The sequence below is a fragment of the Protobothrops mucrosquamatus genome, unplaced genomic scaffold (assembly GCF_001527695.2).
Source record: "Protobothrops mucrosquamatus isolate PMUCROS unplaced genomic scaffold, P.Mucros_1.0 scaffold2278, whole genome shotgun sequence".
In the NCBI taxonomy this organism is placed as follows: Eukaryota; Metazoa; Chordata; class Lepidosauria; order Squamata; family Viperidae; genus Protobothrops; species Protobothrops mucrosquamatus.
This window is the reverse complement of record NW_015388365.1, coordinates 23,021-29,912: the sequence shown is the minus strand read 5'-3', so window position 1 is coordinate 29,912 and position 6,892 is coordinate 23,021.

Sequence of the window (6,892 nt, the reverse complement as noted above, 5' to 3'; positions counted from 1 at the left end):
TAAATATTCCCCTTTGTTGCCATCTAACCATCCTGTGGTCCTGGGTTGCAATGTTCTAATTATCTCAAGGTTGCCCCAAAGAAGAGGGAGTCAAGCTATTCTCCAAAGCACCTGAAGGCAGGACAAGAATCAATGGATGGAGACTGCTCTTTAATATCTTCATCAATGACTTAGATGAGAGAATAGAAGGGGAACTCCTCAAATTCACAGGTGACACCAAACTGGCAGGAGTAGCCAACACCCCAGAAGACAAACACAGGATCCAAAAAGATCTTGACAACCTCAAACAATGGGCCCTATCCAACAAAATGAGTTTCAATATGGAGAAAAGCAAAGTCTTACATTTTGGCAGAAAAAACCAAAGGTACAAATACAAACTGGGCAAGACCTGGCTCAAAAACAGCAACTGTGAGAGGGACCTTGGAGTCCTCGTGGACGATCACTTGACTATGAGCCAGCGGTGTGGAGCAGCAGCCAAATAAGCTAACACAATCCTGGGTTGTATAAACAGAGGCATAGCATCAAAATCACGAGAAGTACTATTACCGCTTTATAAAGCCCTAGTGAGGCCACACCTGGAATACCGCAGCCAATTTTGGTCACCATACCACAAAAAAGATGTTGAGAGTTTAGAAAAAATTCAGAGAAGAGCAACTAAGATGATCAAAAGCCTGGAGACCAAAACATACAAAGAACGGCTGTGGGACTTGGGTTTGGCCAGTCTAAAGAAAAGAAGAAACAGGGGAGACATGATAACAGTTATTCCAGTATCTGAGGGGCTGCCACAAGGCAGAGGGGGTCACGTTATTCTCCAAAGCACCAGAGGGAAGGACGAGAAACAATGGTTGGAAACTGGTCAAGGAGAGAAGCAACCTGGAACTAAGGAGAAATTTCCTAACAGTGAGGACAATTAACCAGTGGAACAGAAGTTGTCTCCAGAAATCGTGGGCGCTCCATCACTGGAGATTTTTAAGAAGAGACTGGACAGTCACTTGTCTGAGATGGTATAGGTTCTCCTGCTTGAGAAGGGGGCTGGACTAGAAGACCTCCAAGGTCCCTTCCAGCTCTATTCTATTCTATTCTATTCTATTCTATTCTATTCTATTCTATTCTATTCTATTCTATTCTCTCATCATTATTCTATTCTATTCTATTCTATTCTATTCTATTCTATTCTATTCTATTCTATTCTATTCTATTCTATTCTATTCTATTCTATTCTATTCTATTCTATTCGAGAAGCAACCTAGAACTAAGGAGAAATTTCCTGACAGTGAGAACAATTAAATCAGTGGAACGACTTGCCTCCAGAAATTGTGGGTACTCCAACACTGGAAGTTTTTAAGAAGAGATTGGACCACCATTTATCTCGGATGCCTCCAGCTAAGGAAAACCCACTCTAGCCTTTTAACCACCACAATGTCTCCATGGCAACGTCATCCACACATCTTCATGAGTAGATGTCAACTGGTATAGCTCTTCTCAACAATTTTCCTTGCTATTTCCTACCCTTCAAGCTATCTTTAAAGGAAAAAAACCCTCACATCCTGGACATCAACTGTTTCAACTTCTTCCTTCAAGATGATGCTGCAGGGCATTGCACACCAAAACAACTAGACACAAGGACAGGTTTTTTTTTCCCCTGATGCCATCACTCTGCTAAACAACTAATTCCCACCACACCGTCTTAGGCCCTGGGATGTCAAACCCCCTAGTAGGCCTGTATTACTACTAGCCTTCTCGTCTTTCCTATTACCTTCTCCTATTGGTAGCTTATATTTTGTGGCGTGCATCTTATGATTTATGTTGATTGCTTTATTTAGTACCCTACGACTATCACTGAGTGTTGTATCTTATGATTTATGATTGTACTTTATGATTATGATTATGATGATTTATTATTTGTTGCTTGTATGTACACTGTAAGCTTATGCACCGGAGACAAATTGCTTGTGTGTCCAATCACACTTGGCAAATAAAGAATATTCTATTCTATTCTATTCTATTCTATTCTATTCATTATTCTATTTTATTTGTTATTCTATTCTATTCGTTATTCTATTCTATTCGTTATTCTATTCTATTCGTTATTCTATTCTATTCTATTCTATTCTATGCATTATTCTATTCTATTCTATTTGTTATTCTATTCTATTTGTTATTCTATTCTATGCGTTATTCTATTCTATTCTATTTGTTATTCTATTCTATTCGTTATTCTATTCTATTTGTTATTCTATTCTATTTGTTATTCTATTCTATTTGTTATTCTATTCTATTTGTTATATTCTATTCTAATCTAGTTTATTCTAGTCTAGTCTATTGTTATTCTATTATATTTGTTATTCTATTCTATTCTAGTCTAGTCAAGTCTAGTCTACTAGTCTATTCTACTCTAGTTTATTCTATTTGTTATTCTATTCTAGTTAGTCTAGTCTAGTCTAGTCTATTTGTTATTCATATTCTATTCTATTTGTTATTCTATTCTAGTCTAGTCTAGTCTAGTCTATTTGTTATTCTATTCTATTTGTTATTCTATTCTATTCTACTAGTCTATTCTAGTCTATTCTAGTCTAGTCTATTCGTTATACTATTCTATTCTAGTCTAGTCTATTTGTTATTCTTATTCTATTCTATTCTATTCTATTCTTTCTATTCTGTTCTGTTCTGTTCTATTCTGTTATCCTATCCTATCTCATCCCATCCCGTTCTATTGAAACACGGCTCAGTATATTGGCAACCTTTCTTAGATCCCACCATGAATTTCTCCACCCTTTGTCAGCAGCGAACCCTAATGAACACTGTAGTTTCCTGCTCAGTAAATGTCACGCACGGGATCAGCAAGCATTGATTTTCTTAAATATATGTTTAAAAATAATCTAAACACTCCAACATCTGTTGTGGATCGAGCGGTGTTGACTTGCAAAGGATTCGACAGTGTAAGTCAAGAGCTTTTGTGCTTAATGAGGGCAGAGGCCTCCGGGTGCTAAGGATTCTATGAGACACCCTCTCTTCAAATCTTCAGACGTCGGCAGGAAAACAACATTGTGCCTGGGGAGGGGAGGGGCAGAGCAAGAGGGAGAGGGGGTCCTCCTCTAGGTATTCCTTCCACACCTCCAGAAACACAGCAGAGAGGAGGAGAACCACTCACACTTCTGTAAAGACAACTTTGTGGTCCTCTGTGCCTCAGGTCTCATTTCTTTATTGTGAAGATTTTCTGCATACTAACTATTCTGGCTTCTCTCTCTCTCTCTTTCTCTCTCTCTTTCTCTCTCTCTCTCTCCTCTCTTCTCTATTTCCTTTCTCTTCTCTCTTCTTTCTCTCCTCTTTTCTCTCTCTTCTCTCTTCTCTCTCTTCTCTCTCCTATAATAATAATAATAATAATAATAATAATAATAATAATAATAATAATAATAATAATAATAATAAAGTTGGAAGGGACCTTGGAGGTCATCTGGTCCAACCCCCTGCTCAGGCAGGAAACCCTATACCATTTCAGACAAATGGCTGTCCAGTCTCTTCTTAAAAACTTCCAGTGTTGGAGCATTCACCATTTCTGGAGGCAGGTTGTTCCACTGGTTAATTGTTCTAACTGTCAGGAAGTTTCTCCTTAATTCCAGGTTGCTTCTTTCTTTAGTTAGTTTCCATCCATTGCTTCTTGTCCTGCCTTCAGGCGCTTTGGAGAATAGCTTGACTCCCTCTTCTTTGGGGCAGCCCCTGAGAGATTGGAACACCGCTATCATGTCCCCCCTCGTCCTTCTCTTTGTTAAACTAGACATACCCAATTCCAGCAACTGTTCTTTATTATCTTTTAGCCTTCAGTCCCCTGATCATCTTTGTTGCTCTTCTCTGTACTCTTTCTAGAGTCTCAACATCTCTCTCTCTCTTCTCTCTCTCTCTTCTCTCTCTCTCTTCTCTCTCATTCTCTCTTTCTTCTCTCTCTTCTCTCTCTTCTCTTTCTCTCTCTCTCTCTTCTCTCTCTCCCTTCTCTCCTCTTTTCTCTTTTTCTTTTCTCTCACTCTGTATGTATGTGTGTGTGTGTGACAGAGAGAGAAAGAGAGAGAGAGAGAGAGATGTATTTACTAATTTATCCAATTTATGCCCACTGCAGCCACAAGAGGCTCATAGTGTAGTGAAGAACAACAAGCGCATCTAAATAATGCATTGATGGGCCTAAACTATAAAACCGTAAATAGCATAAAAGCAATCAAAGCGAGCGTCCAATGGATCACCTCGGTGCAACTAACCACGACTGACCTTGGATCACCTAATCGAGGCTTGGATAATTAACCATGGGTGATGAACTGGGGTTATGACCTTGGGGTACACTGCGGCAGACCTGTAGACCTCAGACAGGCACAAAAGAGGTTGGTTTGCCCCCTCATCTGGGGGGGGGGAGGGGAACAGAAGCCCTGTTACTTTCCACCAACATTTCCAGGTTAAGATCCCTTTCGTGAGCTCCCTTCTTCCACAAACATTCCTTAAGTCACTGCTGGCCTTTCGGAGGACCTTTAAACATAGTTTTGTCAACTGGCCCTTAGGGGCTCTGATAATGGAGTGGAGCCAGCCTAAGGGCAGCACCATAGCCCACTGAATACATTCTTTCCTGTGCTTTTCCACTTTTATTTTTTCATTTTAAAAATTTAAATTAGTTGCTTTTTTAATGGCTTTTAGATAGTTGGGATTGTTTTATTATGAACACCACCCAGAGTCGCTATGGAAGATGGGCAGCTGTGGGTTGATGGATGGATATCAATGAAAAGAGAGGGAGGGAGGAAGGAAGGAAAGGAGGAAAGAAAGAAAGAAAGAAAGAAAGAAAGAAAGAAAGAAAGAAAGAAAGAAAGAAAGGAGAGAGAGCGAGAGAAAGAGACAGAGAAAGAGAGAAAGAAAGAAAGAAAGAAAGAAAGAAAGAAAGAAAGAAAGAAGAATGAAAGAAAAAAGAATGAAAGAACGAACGGGAGATAAATGGAGATAAATGAGAGGAGATAAATGGAGAGGAAGGAAGGAGATAAATGGAGAAGAAGGAAGGGAGGGAGAGAGGAAGGGAGGAAGGAAGGAAATAAATGGAGAGGGAGGGAGGAAGGGAGAGAGGAAAGAAGGAAGGAAGGAGATGAATGGAGAAAAGGAAGGAAGGAAGGAAGGAAATGGAGAGGAAGGGAGAGAGGAAGGGAGGGAGGAAGGGAGGGAGGAGATAAATGGAGAAAAGGGAGGGAGGAAGGGAGGGAGGGAGGGAGGAAGGAAGGAAGGAAAGAAGGAAGGAAGGAAGGAAGGAAGGAAGGAAGGAAGGAAGGAAGGAAGGAAGGAAGGAAGGAAAGAGATAAACAGAGAGGAAGGGACAGAGGGAGGGAGGGAGGAGATAAATTTCCTGACAGTTGCAACAATTAATCAGTGTGGCTGCTCCATCACCGGAGGTTTTTAAGAAGAGACTGGACAGCCACTTGTCTGGAATGGTATATATATAGGGTCTCCTAGTTGAGCAGCGGGTTGGAGTAGAAGACCTCCAAGGTCCCTTCCAGCTCTGTTATTCTGTTATTCTCTTATAGTAATTCCCCCAAAAGAAAGGAAACCATTTTGCTCATTTCAACAACTCCGAAAGAATAACCCAGCCTAAGCCATAATTGGAGAAACGTCGCCATCTATCCGTAGCTTGGGAGAGAACACGGATTTGCCTTCAGTTTAGATAATGGTCACATTTTTCTTCCCTTCCTTTCTCACCCAGCATTATCGCTTCAAGACATTTTCCAGGGTGGGGGAAGAAGAAGAAGGGAAAAAAAGCAGTCTAGCTTGACATCCCCTTTCCGATGGACCCTCAGCTCCTCTGCGAAGTTGTATCTCCTTCTCCTTAAAGAGGCCGAGACTTGAGGGCATGGTGGATTCCCCCGTCTTCCTTTCAACCTCCTATCCCAAAAGACAAACTAAATCCAGGCAGATCTCAAAACCGGGAGGCCTTCAAAAGATCATGGCAAGGGGCAAACTCAAAAAGAAATGGGAAACCTCTTATCGGTGCTCGGCAAATAGCCCGAAGCTGGCCATCACCGCAAAGTGATAAAAGGGGGGAACGCAACGAAGCAATTCTGCAGTCCCAAATGCACTTGAAGAGGCGAAGCTGGAGGAGATTCTGAGTTTTGCAGAACGTTGTCTGGATAAATAGATTGGAGCAAAGCTGTAATACAGGGGAACGGGGAGTAAACTTGGAAGAAAGATGCAAGGAATTGGCGCAGAGAGCCCCCACGCTCGCTCGTAGGAAGAATTGAAGAGTGGGTCCCACCGGGAGGATAAACAGGGGCCGAACAAACCATTGCTGGGTGTTATCGTAACAAATACTCCCAATTAAAATCTGGCAATTATATTTACAGACAAATGCACTCAACCGATCCCCTCTTTGTAGCCTCTGGGGTTGCTTGGCAGGCCCAAACTGTGGCTTTCTACCTAAATGGGATTATTTTGGATCGTAGGAAAAGGGCGTTGGAGGCTTCTGGAGGAGAAGAAGAGGGGGCAGTAATTCTGTGAATAACTCAAAAATGAGTTAGGTGGCCGGAGGCGAAAATATACGAACAACAGTTACAGGAATTGGGTATGTCTAATCTAACGAAAAGAAGGACTAAGGGATGACTTGATAGCCCTCTTCCCATGTTTGAGGGGCTCCTACAAAAACCAGAGTGGTCAAACTATTTTCCAAAAGGCAAGACAAGAAACAATGGATGGACACTAAGCCAATGGAGAGAAGCAATCTAGAACTCAGGAGAAATTTCCGAACGGCGAGAGGAATCAACCGACGGAACAGTCTGCCTTTAGACGTTGTGGGAGCTCCATCACTGGAGGGTTTCAAGAAGAGACTGGACCGCCATCTGTCGGAAATGGTATGTCAGGGTCTCCTGCTTGGGGGGGGGGG